The following is a 25,423-nucleotide window of genomic DNA, read 5'->3' as shown; positions in this document are numbered from 1 at the left end:
GCAGAGAGAATTTGGGGACACGGGAACTGAGGGCTGCACTGAGCCCTTGAGAGCTCTGCAGGGTGACCCTGATGCCTCCAAGAGCCCCTTGTCACTGCTGGCACCAGGCAGAGACATTTGGGGACACTGGGGACACTGCAGAGAGCTCTGCAGGGTCACTGACACCTATGAGAGCCCCTTGTCACAGCTGGCACCAGCAGGGCTGGAAGGGCACAAGAGGTGCCACCTGCCCTGCTCTGGGGCAATCAGGTCCCTGTGGCCCAAATTTGACAAATCAGGAGCAAAAAGAGCTGAAGTCACCCTGAGCAGGAGGACAAAGCCCTGGCAATGACAGCAGAGCTGCCTTCAGCCCTGCCTGAGCTGGGGTTTCTCAGATGAGACATGTGGGACACAAAAATGGGTCCTTTTCCCCCAAACCACTCCACTCTTGGGACACTACACGAAGAAGTGGCCCCATGGTGATTTCCCCATTTTTCAGAATTCTCTTCCCCTGCACAATCACAGCAGATTGATCCATCCTCTGCTCATAACTCATTAAAGTGCCCCAAAACCAGAAGAAGGTGTTAAATGTGAGCTCATTATCCAGCCTGGCTCCCCAGCTAACCGAGAGAAGGAGGTGAGGAGCAATCCCCACCCCAGAGCAGAACTTTCCTCTCCTGCTCTGTCCCTCCTAACCCAGGTGAGCAGATCCCAGCAATCAGAGGAGCGGTGCAAAAATACTGAATTTCAACCCAAAACGTTCATCTGGGCAGTGAATTTGGCCAGTTCAGAGGAACAAGAGCTGTCCCTCACCCTCCATGCAGGGCAGGGCTGAGGGGGAAGGGTTCAGACTCTGCTGTCTGGCAGAGTGAGGCTGCTTTTGGCTGCAAGCACAGCGAAACATTTGCAGAACCAGCACAAGCACCCCGAGCTGCCATCTGACTGTCTGGGGGGAGCTGGGACAGCAAAACAGGAAGAGGAGAGGATGAGCAACAGCTCTTCCTCCTCAGGCCTGGCTCCAGCTCAGTCTGAGGAGGAGTTTGTGGGGCTGCTGCAGCTTTAAACCACCAGGAATAAAACTGTGGGCCCAGAAATCAGCCCTGGGGGTGTGGCGTGATGGGCTTTGCTATCTGAGAGCTTTCCTTTGCAGGAGAACACATCCAGCCACCCCATCCCACAGGTAATTGCACGTTTTAGCAGGATAATGACACCTGCAGCCTCTCCCTCAGCACAGGATCTCCCTGAGCACCCAAACCTGTGCAAGCCCAGCCCTGGACCCCTCCTGTGCTGGGCTGAGCAGGGCTGGACTGAGCTAATGGTGCAGAAGTGATGGATACAGACACTGCTTATGTAAGGCTCATTTCTCGAGGAAACTCAGCTAAAAACAGCACTGAGGAGCTGTGTCGCCTTCCACACGCTCTGAGGTTAAATCAACCCTGCTATGAAACATCCCTGAAAGCCTTTTCTTCCTTCCCCAGGCTCAGCAGCAGCACAGCCCCTGCCTTTGCAGCCCTCATCTCCAGGAGGAGGAAAACATCTGGAGTGGAGAAACGATTCCCTGACGCCTCCCAAAGGACACTGCGACAGCAGCTCTTTATTCCAGAATAAAAACCCTCTCCAAAGTTAATTAGCATTCCTCCAAAGTGGAGTAATTACTCTCCAGTGAAGTCACTTGTGTTCCAGAGGAGCGTGGCCGAGCAGCTGATTCTGCAGGAGCTCTCTGCCACCCCACGGAATGCCAAGCAGCTCCTTCCCCCCTGGAGGGAGGGCAAATGCAATTGGGGAACCAGAAATGGAATAGGGAACCCGAAATGGAATTGGGGAACCAGAAATGGAAAAGGAACCAGAGCTTGCAGAATCTCAGAATCGCAGAACCACAGACTTGCAGAATTGCAGAATCACAGAGTCAGAGAGTCACAGAGACACACAATCACAGAATAATGGGGTTGGAAGAGACCTCTAAGATCATCGAGTCCAACCCATGCCCTAACACCTCACCCAGACTGTAGCACCAAGTGCCATGTCCAGTCTTTTGTAAACACATCCAGAGATGGTGATTCCACCACCTCCCTGGGAAGAGCATTCCAGTGCTTTATTATTCTTTTGGTGAAAAATTTCTTCCCAATATCCAACCTGTACCTTCCCTGACATAGCTTGGAGCCTGTGTCCTAACTAACAGTAAGGTTAGGACTAAGTCTTTTGTCCTTGGGTGTGTGTGGCAGCCATCTTGACATCTTCAGTGTCATGCTTTCTATAAGCTACAAGAACGTAAAATTTGGTGGGTGATTGGTTGATGATTTATGATCATGGTTTGTATTTTTGTTTGGTTTTTTTTGGGGGGGTTAGATCTGGGGTTAATTCTGTGTTTGTCTGGGAGTGGTTATGGAGTGATGATGACGGTTATTGTTTTTGATACTAGGAAATACAGAGGAAGGTTAATTGAAAGTGTGTTGATGACAAATTATTTGGATAATGTAGGGATATATGGTTTAATTATTTGACAAAAAAAAAAGTCAAGATAAAAAAAACCGGATGTGTAAAATGGAATTTAAATACGAGTTCCTAGTAAATGATAAAATAATTAATATGTCTGGCAAGCATTACATTATCTGTTGTCTAGAGGTAGGTAGCACGCCTTTCCTGGATGTCACTTGCCATCCACCACTTTCAAGGAAAATTCATTTTTCTGCTGTTTTATAACTGCTGGCAAGAACTCAAGGAGAAAGGTCAAATTCTTTCCCTGCCCCTAAAGAAGAGACAACAGCTGGGCCCAGCTCAGAGAGCGCCCAGAGGGAAGAGGATTTTATGAACTCCCAACCATGCCCAGAGCCTCAGAAGAACAGAATTTTACGAGGCACCAGAGACTCCAGCATAAATCAGAGGGCTGAAGGAAAGCTGGCTGGGACTCTGCAGCTCCTGGAACTGCTTGTTCTCCAATAAAAGGACACGAAAGACAAGTGATTCCTGAATATACAGCCCCGTGCGTGCTCCTGTGCAGAACAGCCACACCATGGGCTCACAGGAGCTGGGACAGCTTCTCCTTGCCAAAAAAAACCCAAATCAGTGAAGGCAGAAGGGTTAACGCAGAGCAAAACGGCCTGGGATGATTTTCCTCTGGGCTGGGCTTGTGCTGAAACGTCCTGATCTATCTTTGGAGCTGCTCAGCATATTTGCTCAGCTGATTTGCATAGGCAAATATAAACTGTGCTCTCAAAAAATTGCTCAAGCAGAGTCGGGAGCAAATTAAACACTCAGGCTGAGGGGGAGGGAGCGAAAGAAAGTTGTAGCTCTCGTGTGCTCTGTTCCTGGAGCTGATCTGAAAGCAGAGAGACTTGGAAACATCAAGTTCTGGGGGAAAACATGACAGGAGAGGCAGGCTCAGGGAAGGAGATGCACGCGTGGTTTATTCCTGCATATTCCCCAGCTCACGTGGAGAGCTGGAGCTGTCAGCACTGACAGGGATTGCATCTCTGTGCTGGTGTTTGCAGGGGTCCCAGGACGAGGGGAGAGATGAGAATCTTGACTCTGTGTTTCAGAAGTCTGATTTATTATTTTAATAATAAATAATAATATATATTATATTAATATACTATTAATAAATATTATATTAAACATAATATAATATATTAAATATAATATCTTAATTAATATATTATATTTGTTATTAATTAATATATTACATTAACATATTATATTATTGATATATTATATTAACTATTCATTAGCATAGTATATTAATATAATATATTAATATAATTATAATGTAATTATATTAATATATATTATATTAAAACTATACTAAAATAACAGAAGAAAGGATTTCATCAGAAGGCTTGAAAGGAATAGAAAGGAAAATGGAATGATAATAAAATCTTGTGGCTGACCGGAGAGTCCGAGCCAGCTGGGCTGTGATTGGCCATTAATAAGAAACAACCACATGAGACCAATCACAGATGCACCTGTTGCATTCCACAGCAGCAGATAATCATTGTTTTTCTTTTCCTCTGAGGCCTCTCAGCTTCTCAGGAGAAAAAATCCTAAGGAAAGGATTTTTCATAAAATGTGTCTGTGACACATCTCAGTGAGAGGGGCTCAGGGGACGGATTAGGTGACCCCCAAGTCCCACCAGCCCCATTTTTCCATGACCAAACCCCTCCTGTGAGCTCAAGATGGGAGGAAAAGTGGAAAAGTAGAAAAGCTGATGGTGCTGATTCCTCCTCCTGCTGCAGAGGAACCCTGAAGCCTCAGGAGCCCTGAAGAGGGGCTGCATTTAAAAACCAAATTTCCTTTTGGTCTTCCCTCACCCAGCCCAGAAAGCACAAATGTGAATGAGGTCTGCCTAAAAACAACCTTCAGGATACGCAAAAAAATCCATCTGAGCTTCCCCAGGGTGGGAGGTTTTGTCCCCAAGGCCTCCCAGACACTTGGCTGTGACCAAGCAGTCCCAAAACCCCCTCTAGAGCAGACCCAGACCCAAATTCTCCCTTTCACCCATGAGATTCCAGCCAAGATACCCATGGAGGCTTTGGAGGGACAGCAGGGAACTAGAGGAGACAACTCTGGACCTCTCCTGATGAATTTTTGACTTTATTTTGCAATTTCCCCTCCCTCGGGTGTCCCCCTGAGGGCTGGAGGGACATCCCACCAGTATGACACAGCCTCAGCTCCAGGAAAACCCCAAACCTGGGTTTATCCTGGGTAAAGGATAAACCAAAACCTGGATTTGCAACTGGGCTGAGTGGGGATGGTTGGCACCTCCAAGGGCACCTGCAAACACGGCTGGACCTGGGAAAACACTGAATTAGGTTAAAAATGCAGTAATTTGGATCATCAGAGACATCCCTCCACAAGAGGGATTTTTCCAGCAGTTTTAAATCCTGACCCTTCCCAAAGCTGCCTCACAACAAAGAAAATAAAACCCAAAATTGGTTTGCCTGGAGAGATTTGGGCACATTCAGTGACAAAATTGGGAAAAGCTCCCAACAATTCACTGCTGCTGCCTTTGATCTGCTGAAGGGTTCCTGCCAGGCCAGGGAGCATCTGGGGCACATTTTGAGGGAATTCAGGGGGAATCCTGGAGCTGAGGCTCCCCTGAGCAGCACAAAGAATCCTCAAGCACTTCCAGAGCAGCAGAGTGAGGAATCCCTTTTGTTCTGGGCATGTAACACTAGGAAACCTGTCAGCTTCCATTCCACTTGATGACTCGGGTAAATCTCTCTTTTTTGTCTATTCCTGCTTTTCTTTCCTTTCTTTTATTGTTTTTTTTTTCCTCTCTCCCTGAGAAGAAGTTGACGTGAAAAACGAGAAGCAAGAATTGCATTGTCAGACAGAAACACACACATGTAATGAATTGTAAGCTGCTTGACCCTTCCTGGGTATTGATTCTGCTCTTTAAGCGTGGACTGCTTTGCAGGAGCTGATAAAAGGCAAAAAAAAGAAAAAAAGAGAAATCTGCCAAATAAAAATTGAACCCAGGATTTTCTTATTTGAAGCTGAAGCTTGTCACTGGCAGAGCTGCCTGAAACACCATGATACACTGCAATTTCTTCACTCTCCCCAAACACCATTTTCTGTGTGCATGAGAAACTTGCCTGCTTTCATTTATCACACTTTTTTATCAGCAGGGAAAATGTAAATAATTGAGACCGTGAGCAAAAAAATAAAACAAAAAAAAAAAAAACCAAAAACCAACCAAGCATTCTAAAAAAAGTGTTTTGCTTTCTGGGATCCCATCTCCCATCAAAACCTTAAAGATGCTCATGAAATATTTCCACACACCAAAGGAGCATTTTTATGAGAAGATATATTTCGTGGAGAGCAAAAAAAATATAAAAAATTTGCATTTCTCCAACAGCTGCAGTAAATCCTCATCTCGCAGGGATGCTGAGAGAGGAACACTGAGCTTCAAGCAGTTTTAGAAACACATCTTCAGCTGGCATCAATCAACTTATTTCCACCAAAACAGCAGCTTTTGAACCCAAATTCTGCTCCAGAAAGGAGTTCCAGGTGACAATTTGAACCCCTAATTTTGCAGAAATAAGGGAAGTTTTTTAAGGGAAGTTTTCCTTTCCTAACTTGAAGCAAGCAGTGCATTAAATCCCCCTGGATAAACCCAGCAGCTCACACTTAAAGCTGTCAGGGTTTTCATCAGTTATTCCCAAGAATTCCAAATGATTTGGAGCAGGTGAGGGAGCACTCCTGGAACTCCTGTTTGATGGATGGGCATTGCAGCAGCAAGGAAGGACAGGTGCTCAAAGAAAATAAAAAGCGCTCAAAAGAAAAGCCTTTCCAGAGAATTTTCCACACACAGAAATATCATTTACCCCCCCCCATGAACCCAACAGGCCAAATTAAAAAAAAACCACACAAAAAATCAAAAAAAAACCCAACAACAAACCCACCAAAAAAACCACAAATAAACAAAACAAAACCAAAGAAAAAACCAAACCAAAAAACATCCCCCAAAATAACAACCCCCCAAAAAATAAAACAAAAACCCCAAAAAAGCAGCTCTTTAAATCTTTTTTAGCAGAGTAGGAAACAATGAACCCTCAATTGCTGCAGCTCCAAAAATCAGCAATTGCTCCCAGGGAGATTTTCAGCTTTTTGCTCTGGGTTTTTTTTTAGCAAATACTCATATTTTACCAGTCTTTGTTAAATCAGAGGTGAAGCTCAACATATCCAGGGTGTGTGGTGTCTGACCTTCCTGAGCAGCACAGGGACATTTGGATAAATGCCAAATGAGCAGCTGGGCACTTCTGGATGGATTTTAGCAGCTCCCCCTGATGCCCCTCAGGCCTCCTGTGGCCCAGCCTGGGTGAAATGAACTCATCCACCCCTGACAAATCCAGGGAGGGGCTGCACAGACCCCGAGTTTTCCCTAATTTTCTTTGTCCTTTCCTCAGTACAGCCCCTAGACACACTGAAAGCATCTCGAAAAACCCCTCAGTAAACAACCCAAGAGAGAGAAAAGTGCTGTGTCGACATTTCTGGGCCAAGAGGAGGAGGCAGAGCTGGAAATGAATTATGGAGCAGCTGCTGTCTCACTAACAGATACCATTGCTCTTTAAAACACACTCTTCTCCCCCAAAAGAGATTTTTTTCTCCTTCCCCTGGCTCTCCAGGCTGGAGGGAGGCTCACAAAAAGCAACAGCAGAAAGTTTTCCTACCTTATCCTGCAGCTCTGAGGTCAAGGGAGGCAGAGCAGATGGAAAAATCAGCTGGCACCTACAGCCACAGCAAGGTGCAACTGCAAACTAAAAATGTACCCAAAAAAAAACCCCAAACAAACAAAATAAAACAATTAAAAGCTCCAGCAGAAATCCCAAAAGGTGAGTAGGGCCTTGAGCTGCTCAATAAATCTCCTGCAGAGGTGGTGACCCAAGTGATGGGGATTTGGGGATGTTGGCTTTAGCTGACACACGTGGGGACAGAACTGGTGACAACCTGGAAAGGAATTGGTGACACCTGAGGAGAAAGAATTGGTGACAACTTGGAAAGGAATTGGTGACACCTGAAGAAAGAATTGGTGACAGCTGTGAAAGGAATTGGTGACACTTTGGGAAGGATTCCTAAAAGTGGTTCAATTACCCCCAAAACTACCTGCTCCAGCGTCATCAAGGCCTAGAGGGTTGGCAGCAGCTGTAGGTGATTTTTAATTGACAGAATGAATTTACGTTGAGGATAGGAGGAAATGTTTTCCCAAGGGAAAGCCTGAGGTGAAAACTTCAAATGGAATTGTTCCAGTTAATGGGATCAGCTGCATGGCCAGGGACCCCTGGAACAATCCAGGGTAACTTGTCACTGTCATATCTTCTGAAAAATCCCTTTGCCCAGGATTTTTCTCCTGGGAAGCTGAGAAGCCTCAGAGAAAAAGGAAAACAATAATTATCTGATTTGCTTCTCCTGTGTTTTGCTGCGTTGGAATGTGTTTGGACATTGTTTACCAACAGGTGCAGGTTTCATTGGTTTCTTGTGAATTATTTTGACTTAATGACCAATCAGTGTCAAGCTAAGTTGGGACTCTGGAAAGAGTCAGGAGTTTTCATTATTATCTTTTTAGCCTTCTGTCTGTATCCTTTCCGTATTCTTTAGTATTCTTTAATATAATATAGTATCACAAAATAATAAATTAACCTTCTAAGAACATGGAGTCAGATTCATCATTCCTCCCTTCGAAGGGGCTCTCAGAAAATCCCACAGTAACTCCTCAAGTATCCTCCAGAATTCCCAAATCCCTGCCCAGCTCCCTTTGACAGCTCACCAGAGGAGCCCTGATGGATTTCTGTGTTTGTCAGTAAGAAGTTCCTGTCTCACAACATTTTGGGTTTGCAAAGTGGATAAAGTTTCCTTTCAAAGATCCCTCTTTGCCAAGCTGGTTCCCAGCCATCCCTGGGGAACAGCCACAATTATTATCCAAACGACACCGTGATGCAAATGCTCAAGCACTTGAAATTTCCCATCTGTTAATACTCATTAACGAGACTTGAAATTCCTTGATTCCGACAGAAAATACCTGAGAAAACACAGGTTTGGGTTAAAAAGTGAGTTGGGCTGGCTGAATTCCTGAATTACAACTTCAAAATTGGCCCCTAGACCTGAACCTCAGCTGAGCTTTAGTCCAGGCCCAGCTTTTGATCAGGAGAGAGGGAGAGAAGGGCCTCAAGGTCTAAAAACCAGTGGAGAGGGAATCAAGGGAGAGCTTTATGCTGATCACATGGAAAATAACATCAAAGCCCAACAATAAAGTGAATTTATTAAACTCCCTCCCCCCCCGCCAAAAAAAAAAAAAATTAAAAATCAATCAGTATTGAACTTCCATAACAAAGGAATCATAAACTCCAGGCAGAGTAATGAACCAGGGCTGAGCACAGAGAGCCCCTCAGCTGCTCAATCCCCCCCTGCTCCACTCAGAACAGCTCAGGCTCTGCTCTAACTCTGCAGGGCAAGAGTTAAATCATCCCATAAAAATAAAAGGTTTTGTGTGGAGAACTTGGTAAAATTGTTCACAAAAGATGAGCAATATTGGCTGCCTTCATTTTTAGGGTGCTGGAATGAAAGAAAACCGGGATTAAACCTCAAAAATCGAGGCATTCCAAATTCCTCTGCTCCTCCCTCCAAGAGCAGTTGAAGACACAGCATTTGGAGACCAGAGCGATTTAGAAATTGCCCCCATTTTTTATCTCTCTGATTCCTGAGCATAAGTCACATCCTGACTGAGGAGCGGATCAGATCTCAAATTATTTGTATATTTTTTTCCCTGATTGAGGGTACATTTGTGGTGAAGGGAGCGCTGTGTATTTTATTTACAATGCCATGCCTGGCTCTGAGATTGCCCAAACCCAGTGATAAATTCCTGCTTTGTTCTCCTCACAGCATTTTCCTGCCTCTTTAGTGGGAGCTTTATGACTTTTTTTTTTTCCTTTGGTGCAATATGAATTCGCCAGCCTATATATACGTATTCTTTTAATAATAAATACAATGTTTACAGGAATAAAACCTCCATCCCAGACAGAATTATGTACCTGCACAGGGATGGCAGAGCCCGAGGCTCCCAGCTCTTCCCAGGGGTGAGAACCAGCAGCTCCAGGAATAAAAGCTGCTCTTGGAGCAGGTTTTGTCCTTAAAACACCACCCAGGAGGAGAAGGGAGAAGGACGACAAATCTCAAACATGAGATTGGATGCATTAAAGCTTTCCTTGAGCTCTGACCTAAGAGTTTTTTCCCCAATTTTGGTGCCAGATAAATTCCAGGTGAGAGCAGGTTTTATCCCAGTTTTGGTACCAGATAAAATTCCAGACGAGAGCAGTTTTTTTCCAGTTTTGGTACCAGATAAAATTAGGGGTTTTTCCCCAGTTTTGGTGCCAGATAAATTCCAGGTGAGAGCAGTTTTATCCCACTTTTGATACCAGATAAATTACAGATGAGAGCAGCTTTTTCCTCAGTTTTGATACCAGATAAAATTCCAGGTGACAGCAGGTTTTATCCCAGTTTTGGTACCAGAGAGAATTCCAGATGAGAGCAGGTTTTTCTATCCCACTTTTGGTACCAGATAAATTCTAGATGAGAGCAGTTTTTTCCCCAGTTTTAGTACCAGATAAGTTCCAGGTCAGAGCAGTTTTTTTCCCCATTTTTGGTGCCAGATGAAATTGCAGCATTTCTGGGGGACAGAGGGACAGGTCCCTGCCAGGTGCAGAGCTCAGGGGTTGCTCCTGTGCAGCTGCAGCCCCCAGAGCAGAGCAGACCTCAAAATCTGCTGTCACACCGAGGGATTTCCACCTCATCCAGCCAGGAATTACCAGGCTGGGCAGATCTGAGCTCTCCTGAGTCACCATGGATTCCTCCAGATCCCTCACTGTGCATTTCTACAGATCAAAAACCCCCAAAGCTTCTCCTCTTTCCATGTGGTTTGTGATTATTCAGCTGGGGGTGACATTAAATCCAATTAATCCTCAGGCTCCCGGGGCATTTTGCCATCAGCAACTCAGCACAGGGGAGGGGAGCAAAATTATTCCTTTTCTTTGTCCCTGGTCCTCCCAGAAATATCACAGCCCTGAAGGGGATCAATGAGAATGTGCTGCTACACTTCCTTAATGCTTTATTACAGGCACCAGGGTCCTGCTAAAGAGCATAATAAAATATCAATAAACAGACTCTGCTGTAAAGGCTCCTTCTGCTGCTGCAGTTTGTGCACCTCGAGCAGGATTTGTGCAGCTGGGGATGTCTCAGGGCTGCTCTGGAAGGATGGGAATGGGGAGATGGATGGATGGATGGATGGATGGATGGATGGATGGATGGATGGATGGATGGATGGATGGATGGATGGACGGACTCATAGGGCTGTGGGGTTTTAGAGGCTGCAAGAGGAGAGGAAAAAATTACATCACCAGAGGAGCACTGATGCCCACAGAAATTGTTCTGGTTTCAGCCTTCAGCAGAAAGAGAAATCCCAAAATGTTCATTTGAGAGCAAGACAGATTCCCCTCACTCAACAGCAATCCCAGAGAAAAAGGAACAGAGCAGCACTTTGGTTCCAGATTTGAAACTTGGATTTTGGGGGCTGTAGGTACAAAGGGAAGGGTGGGGAATACACGTGCAGGAGTAGGAAAAAAATATAAAAGGGCCCAAATGAATCATTGTGATCAAGCCCAGCCAAAAGTGGGTTTTGATGATTGATGAAAAATGCCAGGATTTTCATTTTGGTAAAAAAGAAAGGCTTTGACCTTCCCCCAGAGCAGGAAATCCTCTCTCCATCCTGCTCCAGTTTTGATATCATCTTTTCTTTAGTGCCTCTGCCGAGAATACCTGAGCAAAGCTGCTCTGCTGGGGGATGCTGCAGGTACAGCACAGATCTCCTTTTTTCTGAGCAGCCTTTGGCTCAGCCAGGGCTCTGTGCAGCCTCAATCTCAGCCAGGCTGTGCCTGAAAAATCCCTGCTGACCACAGCTCTGTCCTCCAGCTCCCCCCGCGGCCTTGGCAGAGCACCTGATGAAGATGTCTGCTCTGACACGGAGCTATTATGCTGTTTACAAGAGATCTGTCACAGACAAGTGCCTGCTGCACAGGAGCCATTTCCTCCCCAGGCAGGGAGCAGAGGATGTCCCAAATTAGCTCCTGAGCATGGAGCAATTCCAACACCCCCAGCCACAGCCCCGTAGCGAGTTTGGCTCGTGACCTGTAAATTGTCTCTCCTTTCTGCTCCCCTTCCTTCTTTGTTTGGCTTCTGTGCCTTGCGGTTCATCCAATAATTCAGCTGGAGAGAGGGTGAAAATTCGGAGGGGAGGGGCAGGGGATGGCGAGGCTGAGAAATACCTGCTGGGAATGCTTTGGAAATCACCCAGAAGAGGGAATAGATCATTCTGGAGGGGACTGTTAGCATGGAAGGAGCAGACAGGAGCCTGATGGAGAGGCTGCAGTGCCAGCTCACTTTGGCTGCCCAGATTCCCACGGAACCCCTTCCCCGATCCCTTCATTGCAGGGCAGCAGCAATCCTGCAGGAATTCGTGTCTTCCCTGGGGTGTCTCAGCCAGGGTGCTGCACGCAGGAGGGGCCAGCGAAGGGTTAATTTCTCTCATCATAAATTCAGCCTCCTGTAAATTCAACTCCGCGACGCCGCGCCTGTGACGTGAGTAAATCACAGCCATAAAGCAGGGCAGGGAGGCAGGAGCAGCGTGTGGAGGGAATGGCAATGCCTGGGGAGGCAGGGCCGTGGCTCAGCCCAGCAGGACAGACAGCCCCAGGGTGCCCCTGCAGCCACCAGCCTCAGCCAAGGAAGCATCTCCTTGGAAGTGGGCTGGGCTGGATGGGTTCAGTGGAGGACACCAGCAGGTCTGGGTCTCTTTTTCTCCATAAAAGCTGATGTTCCTTTTTGTTGGGGAAGATGAAACAGGAAAGCCTTATAAATATGATTGCCTGGCAAAGATTTGTGAGATTATAGAAACTATAAGTGAGATTGAAATGAAAGCAAGCTTTGAGATGCCTCAGTTACTGAACAACTGGAAAACAATGGCGTGGCTGGCTGAAGGTGATCCCCTTTTGATGAAACAACACCCTCTGCTTGCAGACAGCGACAAGGGTCAGAGCAGACCCTACAGCTTGGCAGAAGGGGCCAAAGAGGAGTTTTTAGGGTTTAAAATGTAACACAGGATGGTAATGTAGTGATTCTTATAGGCTGCATGTAAATGCTATAGGATTTGTATCTTGGACTAGATTGGTTAGTGAGAATCAGAATATTCAACACAGAAGAAGATTTATTGTGTTGGAAGGGGAACCTCGCTCTCTTACCCTTTTATACTCTCACCTTCTCATCCTCTCTCCCCCTCTCTTCTCTCAGGCCTGCTCCAGCTGTGGCTGGCAGCTCCCAGCAGGGCCCTGCACCCAGGCCCTTTGCAGTAAACCCCAAATTCCATGACCTGGCTTCAGAGATCTCTCATCTCTGTCCATCCCGACTGTCCTACCCCCATCATTCCTACACCTCTTGTTTCCTGACTGCATTTTCCCCAGAAGAGCCCTGGACACCTGCTGTACCTGGGTGTGGAGCTGTACAAATGCTGGTGGGTTCTCCCTGTTCCTAAAAGGGCATTTCCTGACACTCCCACTGCAGGTTCTCCTGCTCCTGATGTTCCAAAACCCCTCCAGAACCCTCCGGGTGGGAAAGCACTGCAGGTTCACTGAGGCCTGACATGTGAGACCCCCACAGGCAGCAGGAGCTCTGCTCCCTCCTCTCACTGAACCCTCCCTGCTCCATTCCCAGGGCTGAGCTCACCCTGCCCAGCCCATTGCTCCTCCAAAAGCAGATCCCAAGCAGCTTCCCCACCCAGGTGACCTTCTCCAGGGCCACCACCACATGTGTGGCTCTTGGCAGCACAACGTGACTGTGACCTGAGCTGGCCTCCCTGTCTGAGCCAGCAGCGCCTTCTGACAGCCCCGAGGGGAGCCCAACAGCAGGGACAGCCTGCCCTGCCCTGTGTGCCCACAGCACCCCCTGTCTGGGTGCCCCCTTTGGGCTGGGAGCCCTGTGAGGGGCTGTCCTGCTCGGCTGTCCCCTGCCAGGGTGGCTCTGTGGTCCCCAGTGCTGTCACTGCGCCTCGGCCCCGCTGAGAGTGAAGCTGATGCTGTGTGACATTGCACTCCCAGCACATCACACACCCCAGACAGCACCAGCTGAGGCTGCTCCCTGCTTCCCAGCCTGGAAACTTCCAGCACCAGACACCTTTGTCTCCCTGCAAAGAGCTTTTCCAGCGGTGGAGGGGCTCAGTGAGGCAGCTGAAATGAGCCTGTCACAGCCTGCTCTGTGCCCCCCGAGCAGGGTGACAAACACAGCTGCACGCTGGGTCACAGGCTGATCCCTGCTCTGATCCGACCAAACCAGCAGCGCCGATGTTAGAGGAGGTTCAGGACTGCCAGCAGCACACAGTCTCCACTGCTTCCCCCTTGGCTGTGCATGGCAAAAGGCATCAATAAGGTCTGGGTAAAAGATTCTGCCCTCCCCTCCTGCTTCTGTGGAAAAACTCATTTCAGCCCTGCAGGCTTCCTTCAGCTGTCTCATCCCTCCTGTGTGCACAGAAACACGGAGCCACAGCCAGGCAGGGGCCCTTTCTATTTGCAGCCACTCACTGATTGCATGCGCCTCACCCAGAAACAAGGAGCAGCTCCCAAAAGAACCCTGCACCTCCAAAGCAGGCTCCCTGTCTGACTGACAGCTTGGGAAAGTTCCTAATGATGTCCCCTGGACGCTTTGAGGCGACCCAGGCCAGAGCAGGATGTGATGGCTCAGCGGCTGGATGGCCTCGTTTGTTCTGATTTATATTGCAGAGCCAGCTCCAGCCTCATCAGCCTGGCCTGACCCAGATTTCCCTCTTGCATAGGTCAATAAAAACACAGCAAATAGAGCTAATCAGGCACTGAGGATGCACAGTTAATCCAGGCTGGCCCGAACTTAACAGCAACACTGCAAACTCTGCTGTCAGAGACAGGAGAGGATAAATCTTTCCCTAAACAGTCAAAGGGAATTGTAAAAAGAACACGCTGTTTCCAGGACAGATAATTCACGAGGATTGGTTTGTTTTTTTTCCCTCTCTCTTGGTCTGGCTGCCTCTGGTGGATGCAGCACGAGCCTCCTTCCCCTGCAAGCAGCGAGCTCCCTTCTCCACCCTGAGTTTATAAGCAATCACCAAAAGGGCATGAAGTCAGACAAAAAGCAAATGAAAAAAATGTCTGCAGCTGGCTCTGGAGCGTCCAAATAAACCCTGGGTAAATGCCAGGCTGCCTCAGTCACTGCAGGGAGCAGGACGAGCTCCTTCCAGCCGTGCAGGGAGCGGGGCTGTGGCCACATGCACGGGCTGGACATGTTGTGGGACACCCAGGGACACCCAGTGCCTCCCAGGACCCACAAATGTCCCCCACTGTCACCCCAATCGGGAGCCAGTGCTGAGTTTTGGCACAAGCAGTGACTCAGGCGTGGTGTGTCTGTGCTCTGCGGTGACACACGGCTGTGAGGGTGACACGGAGCTGGCAGTGTCACCCAGTGACAGCCACCCCTGCTCAGACAGCCCTGTGGGGTGTGCAGGGAGCCAGCAGGGACCCCTGGCTGGGCTTGGACGTTGTGTCCCTCTGTGATCCCACTGGGAATGTCCTGTGTGGGTGGATGTCCCTGGGTTGTCACACTCCAGCATCCTCACAGCTGGGCTGTGCTCTCCTCTTGTGGAAAAAACAGGGGTGTGTTATCCAGGCCATACAGACCATGGGAACAACAGGGATGTGCTATCCAGGCCATACAGACCATGGGAACAACAGGGATGTGCTGTCCAGGCCATACAGACCATGGGAACAACAGGGATGTGGTATCCAGGCCATACAGACCATGGGAACAACAGGGATGTGCTGTCCAGGCCATACAGACCATGGGAACAACAGGGATGTGCTGTCCAGGCCATACAGACCATGGGAACAACAGGGATGTGCTGTCCAGGCCATACAGACCATGGGAACAACAGGGATGTGCTGTCCAGGCCATACAGACCATGGGAACAACAGGGATGTGGTATCCAGGCCATACAGACCATGGCAGTACCAGGGATGTGCTATCCAAGCCATACAGATCATCCCTGGGACTCTGAGAGTGCCCAGCTCTCAGGGACACAGCTTTCTCCAAAGAACTGTTTATTCAAAAGATTAATCTCAGCTTGGTAAGGCGAGGTTTATCAGCAAGGCTGTGTTCCAAGCCAGCTGACGCACAAACCAGTGGGACATGCCCATGCAGAAAAGCTACAGTGGAGCAGTGCTTGAGGTCACCGAGATTCTGGAGTTTATTTTTCCCCATGGGAAAGCAGAGCAGGGCCAGGCACGGCTCCCAGAGCCAAGAGACAGCGCCAGGCGATTCCAGCACCCACCAGAGACCTGCCCTGCTCTCCTGCCCCGGGGAAGTCCTGCTTGGGGTGGGCTCCAGCAAGGAATCAGCGTTCCCAGAGCCGGCTCCTCCCGCTGCCTGCTGGCCCTCCCCATCCCCGCGTCTCGGGCGCTGGAGCTTGAGCGTGATGTGATGTGACACCTTCCCCCACACTTTGTTATAAATATCGTGTTTCACTGTAACCGTGTCTGACACCCCCTTGGAGGCATTTGCTCATGCTCGCAGCCGGGGCGCGGGCACGTGTGGGGGCCCCGGGGAGCGGCGGGGATGGGCTGCCCGTGCCCACCGCCCATCCACCCATCCCTGCCCGTGCCCACCATCCATCCATCCATCCATCCATCCATCCATCCATCCATCCATCCATCCATCCATCCCTGTGCCCACCACCCATTCACCCATCCCTGCCATGCCCACCATCCATCCATCCATCCATCCATCCATCCATCCATCCCTCCATCCCTGTGCCCACCACCCATTCACCCATCCCTGCCCATGCCCACCATCCATCCATCCATCCATCCATCCATCCATCCATCCATCCCTGTGCCCACCACCCATACCCATGTCTCCCATCCATCCATCCATCCATCCATCCATCCATCCATCCATCCATCCTTGCCCATGCCCACCATCCATCCACCCATCCCTGCCCATGCCCACCATCCATCCATCCATCCATCCATCCATCCATCCATCCATCCCTGTGCCCACCACCCATCCACCCATCCCTGCCCATGCCCACCACCCATCCACCCATCCCTGCCCATGCCCACCATCCATCCATCCATCCATCCATCCATCCATCCATCCATCCATCCCCACCACCCATCCACCCATCCCTGCCCATGCCCACCATCCATCCATCCATCCATCCATCCATCCATCCATCCATCCATCCATCCATCCATCCATCCATCCATCCATCCCTGTGCCCGTCCACCCATCCAGTCCGTCCCTGCCCATGCCACCATCCATCCACCCATCCATGCCCATGCCGTCCACCGTCCATCCGTCCATCCGTCCATCCGTCCATCCGTCCATCCATCCATCCATCCATCCATCCATCCATCCATCCATCCATCCATCCATCCATCCATCCATCCATCCATCCATCCATCCCTCCCCGTGCCCACCATCCCAGCCCATGCCCAGCCCAGCCTGGCTCCCGGTGGCAGTACCGGGGCAGTGCAGGGTGAGCCCGCAGTGCCCCAGCCGGGCTGTCCCAGACCCAGCTCTGACACAGTTCGGATTTCTCCCTTTGCTCACTCCGGAGCAGAGGATGGAGCTCAGAGGACGAAGCTCAGAGGCTGGAGCTCAGAGGCTGGAGCTCAGAGGATGGAGTTCAGAAGATGGAGCTCAGAGGAAGGAGCTCAGAGGATGGAGCTCAGATGGAGGATGGAGTTCAGAAGATGGAGCTCAGAGGATGGAGCTCAGAGGTGCCCAGCCCTCCGGCCGATGTTGATTTCGGCACTTCCCCGGCACCCCCGGGCAGCCTGGCGGTGCTGTAGTTATAGGAAATGCCGCTAGATGTCTGACAGGGTCCTGCGCATGGCCTGCTGCGGACAGCCCGGCAAGGGGCGCAGGGACGGACTATGTGCTGTGCCCGGGTCGGTATCACAGTCCCAGACAGGATTCCTGGGATTTTTTGGTGGGAAAAACCTCGGTTTGCCGTTTCACAGACTCTCGGAATGGGTTGGTTGGAAAGTAGCTCAAAGATCATCACGTTCCACCCCCTGACATGGGCAGGGACATTTTCCACTGGCCCAGGTTGCTCCAAGCTCTGTCCAGCCTGGATTTGAACGCCTCCAGGGCATCCAGAACTTCCCTGAGCATTCATTTCCTTCTGAGAGGACATCCAAACACAAAGCTATTCACTCTCTGTCAGGGTTCTCTTCCCTGCAAGGCACAGCAATCCCACTGGCATCCCGTGGCTCTGCTGCTGGAATTGCCCACGGCTCTGGGAGCAGAGGCCAAGCCTTGGATGCGCTGCCCAAAAACCATCGCTGAGGCTCCTTCCAGCCAAAGGGCAGCTGCAGCTTTATGGCTTCACCCCTTGGGTGTCTCTGCAGCAGATGCAGGGAAATTACCGGCACTGCTGCGAGGCAATTACTGCTCGAGCTGCTTGAGAAATGCCAGCTCTTTTTCAGAGGAAAATTTGGGATGGAAATCATCTCTTTTTGTGTTTTGGGGAATTTGAGCTTCTTTGGCGCTCAAAAGAAAAGGATGGCAAACGTGCTTTTCTTAATACTGTTGATGTAAAAACACGTTAAGGAAGCACAAGGATAAAAAGAGGAGAATGTATTTTTGAGCATAAAGAAGAGTATTTTACATATTTTACTATTTTTTATATCTACAAAAAAATTTTTTTTCCTATTATAAAGGTATTTACCTTGCTCTGTAATAGAGGTTGAATAAAATCCTACCCAATAAAATCCTACCCAGCTTTAGGTCCATGTCTCTCCTGCAGAGGTCAGGATAGCACAGGAGCCTCCGCATCCAGGGCTGTCCCTCCCCATGGCTTCAGACCAAAGGAATTGTGACAGTAATGGAGCAGAAAAGCAAATTTCTTTCCCTTTTGCTTCACAGCTGACGGCCCAGTATGGGACCAGAGAGGAAACCCTGCTAAAACCTCCCAGAGAGGAGCTGGCTGAGCGCTGGCGGGGAGAAAAAGGCAAAAGGCAGTGAAAAAGTAATGGAGAGGACAGAAGGGAGAGACAGGGAGAGATTCTTGGCCCCCAAGAACCGGGGATGTAAAGAGCACAAAGCATCTGGAAAGGCTCCGAAGTTGTGTCTGAAAAGCTCCCCTGGCTGATGTGTCAAGGAGCTTCCAATCGCCTTTCAAAAGCTCCCCTTCCCTCCTCCGCCTTTGTAATGGGTGGCTGTTCCTAATTATCTGTAAATGTTAAACGTTCTCTAATTCAATCAGAACAACTTGTTCACAGATGGCAAACCCTTCATCTGCTCGGCTCAGAGTCGCTGCCTCAAGAGCCGTCGGTGGCTCTTCCCTCCCTCCCGGAGAGGCTGGAGACGCGGGAGAGGGGAGGAGAGGCGGGGTACAGGAGGAGGATGAGGGGTGAGGATGAGGATGAGGATGAGGATGAGGATGAGGATGAGGATGAGGATAAGGATGAGGATGAGGGATTCAGGATGAGGATAAGGATGAAGGATGAGGATGAGCTCCTAAATCAGGTGACAGATCCTAAATCACGTGTCCCCACTCGTGACACTAAAATCTGTGATTGTCCCCACACCTGACAATAAAATCTGTGAGGTAAAGGGTGAGGGATGAGGGGTGAGGATGAGGATGAGGGGTGAGGGATGAAGGGTGAGGGGTAAGGGGTGAGGGGTGAGGATGAGGGATGACAGGTGAGGGATTTGGGATTCAGGATTCAGATGAAGATTTGGGATTCGGGATTCAGGATTCGGGGTGAGGGATGAGGATTCAGGATTCACGATTCCCAATTCACGGTTCAGGATTTGGGATTCAGAATTCGGGATTCAGGATTTGGGATTTGGGATTCAGGATTCAGAATCTGGGATTCAGAATCTAGGATTCAGGATTCAGGATTTGGGATTTGGGACTCAGGATTTGGGATTCAGGATTCAGAATCTGGGATTCAGGATTTGGGATTCGGGGTGAGGGATTCAAGATTTGGGATTCGGGATTTGGGATTAGGGACTCGGGATTTGGGATTCAGGATTCAGAATCTAGGACTCAGGATTTGGGATTCAGGATTTGGGATTCGGGATTTGGGATTTGGGATTTGGGATTCAGGATTTGCGATTCAGGGTGAGGGATTCAGGATTCCTCCTCTCCCCGCTGCCGTGCTGCTCTGGTCTCGTTCCCAGCCTGCCACAGGTGCCCTGTGTGCTACCCTGGCTCCCGAGGCAGTTGTGTCACAGGCTGCCACATCCCCTCCCTGCCTGCCCGCTGCTGTCACCTCCTGCCAGCTCCTGTCACAGCCGTGCCCCGCTGACGCTGATCCCGTTGGACTCCTCATTCCTCCTCTCGTTTTGTGACAGTGAGTGGCACATGCCAGCGCTCTGTCCCTCCTCATTCCCCGCTCCTGGCACGTCTGTCCCCCTCGGCCACACTGCCTGTCCCCTTGCTGCTGCCCAGCTTCGATGGTTGGGGCAGCAAAGCCCTGCCCAACGCCCAGGAATGGGATCCTAAATCAGCTGAGAGGGATCCTAAATCAGGTGACAGATCCTAAATCAGGTGACAGATCCTAAATCAGGTGTCCCCACCCATGACACTAAAATCTGTGATTGTCACACACTCCTGACATTAAAATCTATGATTTTCCCCACCCATGACACCAAAATCTGATTGTCCCCACCCATGACATTAAAATTTGTGATTATCCCCACCCAAAACACTAAAATCTGTGATTGTCCCCACACCTGACAATAAAATCTGTGATTGTCCCCACTCCTGACATCAAAATCTGTGATTGTCCCTCACCCATGACACTAAAACCTGTGATTGTCCTGACACCAAAATCTGTGATTGTCCCACACTCCTGATATTAAAATCTGTGATTTTCCCCACCCATGACGTTAAATCTGTGATTGTCCTGACACTATAATCTGTGATTGTCCCTCACCCATGACACCAAAATCTGTGATTGACCCCACCCATGACACTAAAATTTGTGATTGTCCCCACTCATGACATTAAAATTTGTGATTATCCCCACCCAAAACACTAAAATCTGTGATTGTCCCCACACCTGACAATAAAATTTGTGGTTGTCCCCACTCCTGACACCAAAATCTGTGATTTACACCAGGGGCAGGGGGACAAAGGAGGGAGCAGCCCGGTTTTCTCCTCAGACCCAAGGGCCGCTCCTTGCTGCCGATTCCTAACGATTTATTGCAGCACCTCCTCTTCCTCCCAGCCCCAGAAAAGGGTGTCTCCTTTAATCAGCCAGTGACTCACCATCTGGGTGATTTACCACAAGCACGAGCTATTTCTGCTCCTGGAAGGGGAGAAAAATAGACCTCATCCTCCTCTTCATCATCATCGTCAGGGAGGGTGGGAAGGAGGGAAAACAATCCACCCACGGTCGTGAGGCTGCCTGGGCTGGGCTGGGCTGGGCTGCTCCCCACGGCAGCGGGGCTGGGGAAGGAGGTGAGGGGGAGGCTCTGGTGTCTCACACAGGCGGCTCCGTGCCAGGGTGGGAATAGAGCAGCTCTGTGCTGGATGCAGGGCTTGGAGAGGGCTCTGTCAGCCGCGGGGTGCAGGGCCAGCACTGACAGACTCTGCTGAGCACAAATCCTGAGCATCACTCCGGGCCTGAACCTGCTCTTTGCCATGCCTGTCTCTCCCTGCCTCACAATCCAATCGCTTCCAGATTAGCATTTTCTGGAAGAGTTTTTTCCTTTGAAGATACAAAATTGAAATCCTTAAAGACCCTTATACTTTTTCCATGGCAGCCCCAAAAGCTGGAGAATCACCTCCACCAACTCCCTGACTCAAATTTCCTTTTTTCTTTTATTTTTTAGCTACAAGACCACCCCCTTTCCAGGGAAGGAAGATGTCTGGTTGCTCAGGATGTCAGCAAAACATTCAGCCACCATGCAGAGCCACTGCTCCACCTCTTCCAACAACTGGCTGAGGAGAAGAAAAGACCCTTATACTTTTTCCATGGCAGCCCTAAAAGCTGGAGCATCACCTCCACCAACTCCCTGACACTAAAATTTATGATTGTCCCCATCCATGACATTAAATCTGTGATTTTTCCCACTCCTGACACTAAAGTTTGTGAATGTCCCCACTCCTGACACTAAAGTTTGTGGATGTCCCCACTCCTGACACTAAAATCTGTGACTCAAATCTGTGACTCTGTAACTCCCTGACTCAAATTTCCTTTTTTTTTTGACCTAAAACACCATTCCCTTTCTAGGGAGGGAAGATGTCTGGTTGCTCTGATTTATTGAAGACCCTTATACTTTTTCCATGGCAGCCCTAAAAGCTGGAGCATCATCTCCACCAACTCCCTGACTCAAATTTCCTTTTCTTTTTTTGGCTAAAAGACCACCCCATTTCCAGGGAAGGGAGATGTCTGGTTGCTCAGGATATCAGAAGATTCACAGCTAACATCCAGCCACCGTGCACTGCTCCAGCTCCTCCAACAACTGGCTGAGGAGAAGAAAAGTCATTAAAGTGTGTGTTATATTGGCTGGAAAAATCCTTGGGAAGGAGCTCCAGGCAGAGCCCCAGTGGGCAGAGTGCTGGGCTGCTCAGGAGCAGTGATTAGGGAGAGTTTGTTAATGAAGCAGATTTTAGTGACTGAAGGCAAGTGGAGAGAGAGAGAAGAGAGAGAGCAGAGCGCTCAGGAAATGCTCTCCTGTGGGCCTGCCGCAGCTGAGCCATCAATCAGCCCAGTTCTGCCGGCTTTTATCAGCTGAGGATGTGACCCAGGGGATTTGGGGATCCCTGAGGCCACAGCACCATCCCACCCTCCAAAAGCTGCTCAGCTCTGCCTGCTGCAGATCCCAGAGCCCTGTGAGGGCATCCAAAGCTGCTTCAGAGCCAGAGAGGTTTCACTGGCTTCTCCAAAATTGCCTTTTGTTTCCTGCAATGCCTTTAAATGAGGGGGATCCCCCGAGGCAGAGCAGAGGGACCCTGAGTGGAGCCCAGGCAGCGCTGCTGTTCTCATCTCAGTGGGATGGAAATCAGCATCACCCACTGATGGAACACAACCAATTCACCCTGTCTGGGGCTCTGCTCCCAGCTCCCTGGGCTCTGCTTTGCCCTGTGGGACAGATGGAAGGTTTTTGCCAGTGTTTATAGGAGGATTGCATCCAAAACTCACCAAAAATATCAATTTTGTTCCCTATTCCCTCTTCTAACCTGTCATCCCTCCCCCATCTCATCCCTTTCCCGTTCTGCAATGTGTTGGCACAGCCACACAGGGAATTCCCATTTCCTGCAGCAGATCCCCACATTTCCAGGTATGATTTCCTCCCTTTTTTTTTTTTCCCTCAGTGATGAGCAACAGGAAAAAAGACTTCAGGGGAGTTTGTTAGACCAGGACAAGCCCTTCCCCCAGGATAACTCCCATCAGGTGATGAGAAACATTCCAAACCCTCCAGGGCACGTACCAGGGGATGGATGCAGCCCCAGGGCTCAGCTCTCCAGCCTTTATCTCCTGCCTTATCCATATCTAATCTCCCTGCCCCTGCTGAATCAGCTGTGACAAGAGGAAATTAAGATTGGTTGGGAGCCGGGCTGGGTGGTTTGGGAGAGACAAACCTTCGGAGAGGGGGGAAATTGGGACTCCCAAAGTTTCTGGGGCGAGGAATCAGATCTTGAGCAGCCCTTCCACGTGTCCTTTTGGCACCGCCGAAATCCCTGCAGCGAGCAGGGAAAATGAGGTGTTTTCCCAGCTCTCCTCCATCAATCTCTGCCCACCCAGCCCAGGACAAAGCCCATTCAGCCCAGCCCCTTCCCATCCAGCCCTTCATCACCAGGGATCGATATCCCATATTGACTAAGCAGGGCCCAGCCATTAACGAGTTCATTTTCCATCACTTAGATGCAGATGGATTCCCTCAGGAGCCCCGGGGTCACCAAAGTTTCATTAACAGAGGCTGTAGAAGTATTTAAATACATTTAGAAGAATCACTTGACAAATGGAGTGAGCCCACAGCCCTGCTCCTCTCAGGTTATCTTGAAAGAGAAACGAGACTTCTGCTGCCCACAGAAGGACAAAAAGCCCTTAACAGCTTGTCCCTGCCATTATCCATCTCCAACATTTCACCTCCACAGAGGTCCAGTTTCCCCATAATGCTCCAGATGGAAACCAGTTACTCATTTATCCCAGCTCTGGGTTAAATGACTGAAAGGGTTTTTGGCCTCCAAAATTCCCATGTTTGGTGGTAAACTGAGGCAGGAGGGGATGAAGGCTCAGCCTCATATCTGGAGAGGTAGAATAGATACCACAGACAGGCACTGGGAGATCTGACTTCTTGTCCCCATTGTTTGTATCAGGGTAAAATAAAATGAAACCAAACCCAACCTGGCCTTGAACACAGAAAATGCCATGAGAAAAAATGTGTCAAAAATGCAGGCTGAACTCGGGGGTCTCTTCCTGCTGCTAAAAGTTTTCTCCTTGCCACAAATCTGCAGAAAACATTGAATTTTACCACCACCAAACTCTGTGTGGGTGCTGGCTTAGCTGTCCCCCCATGAAAACGGGATTTGGAACCCAAAACCATCACCAAATCCCCACCAAAATCCCATGGAAATGCAGCCCTGCAGACAGTTTCCACTGTGAGCTCATTTTGTGTCGGAGAGCCGGAGCCACGCACTCGAAACGTTTGCAAACAGCAATTTAATGTGACTTTTTTTTGTCCCCGCTCGGGAGGAGATGACTCATGAAGTCACTTTACAGCTCTTAGAGGGTGCCCAGGGTGGCAGGGGCTCATGGCACATGGAAACACAGTCACACTCAGGAGGGAGGGCAAATAAATCCAGCTCCCCAAAATCCAAAGCCTGCATTCCTCAGAAGGTTCTAAAGCACCATTGACCACTGAGGGTTTTTTTTCCAAGTTTTTTTTTTTTTTCCCATCACAAATAAATCTAAATTGTAAAGAGGAGTTAGGAGCAGAGGATGTTTCCTTGGCTGGTGGAAATTTGGTGCCGTGAGGGCTCATCCTCACTGCCAGGCCAAGGTGGGCAAAGCCACCCAGAGCCTCTGGAAAGGTCTCCTGGTTTCCCAGGTGACTCCTCCCTCCAGCACCTGCAGAAGAAAGCAGGAACTCATGGATGGAGAAGAATGAGGCAGGAGGAGAGGTTTGTCCCCTGGGACAGAGCAGCCACCCCATCCCAGTGCCCCCTGTGCACTCACTCCAGGCTGACAGAGACCTTCCCCTTGGAGTCCCTCCAAATTCCCATCGCTAACTCCTCAGACTGCAGCAAAACCCCTCTGAATAGGCATCAGGCAGGCCCCGTTGGCATTTACAAAGCAGGCTGGGAGGGGGATTACCCTGGGCTCACACTGCATTGTTTGGTAAAACCCCTTCCCCGCCTGGGCTGGAGCAGGAACGTGCACAGGAAACCCCCAGAGCCTCCCCACAGGAGATCCAGGGGTGCAGACAAGGTAAACTCAGCTTTCATAGCTCTGTTTATCAAGTGTGAAAGCTGCCAGCCCCAGGGATGATAAATCAGCATCTCTGGGGTGTGCTGATTCCCACCCGGCCCGGTGGATGGGGGCAGAGGGTCCTGCTCTTTTGGGACAGCCAGAAACTAATGGCATGGCTGAAAGAAGGGAAGATAAAAGATAATCTTTGCTGGATGTGCCTCAGAAACAATGGCAAGGGTTGAGTGGGGCAGTCCCTTCCCTGTCGCTGTGCTCACAGCAGTGATTGCGCTCAACTCACTCCAGGATTGCACCAAAAATTCCCACGTCTGGCATGGATTTGTTAAACTTACACCCTGCATTGGAGCTGCTGCAGAATTACACCCTGCACTGGAGCTGCTGCAGAATTACACCCTGCCATGGATCTGGTCCAACCCCAAGGTCCCCAG

The sequence above is a fragment of the Camarhynchus parvulus genome, chromosome 24 (assembly GCF_901933205.1).
Source record: "Camarhynchus parvulus chromosome 24, STF_HiC, whole genome shotgun sequence".
NCBI classification, from domain to species: domain Eukaryota; kingdom Metazoa; phylum Chordata; class Aves; order Passeriformes; family Thraupidae; genus Camarhynchus; species Camarhynchus parvulus.
This window is presented reverse-complemented; position numbering follows the sequence as displayed.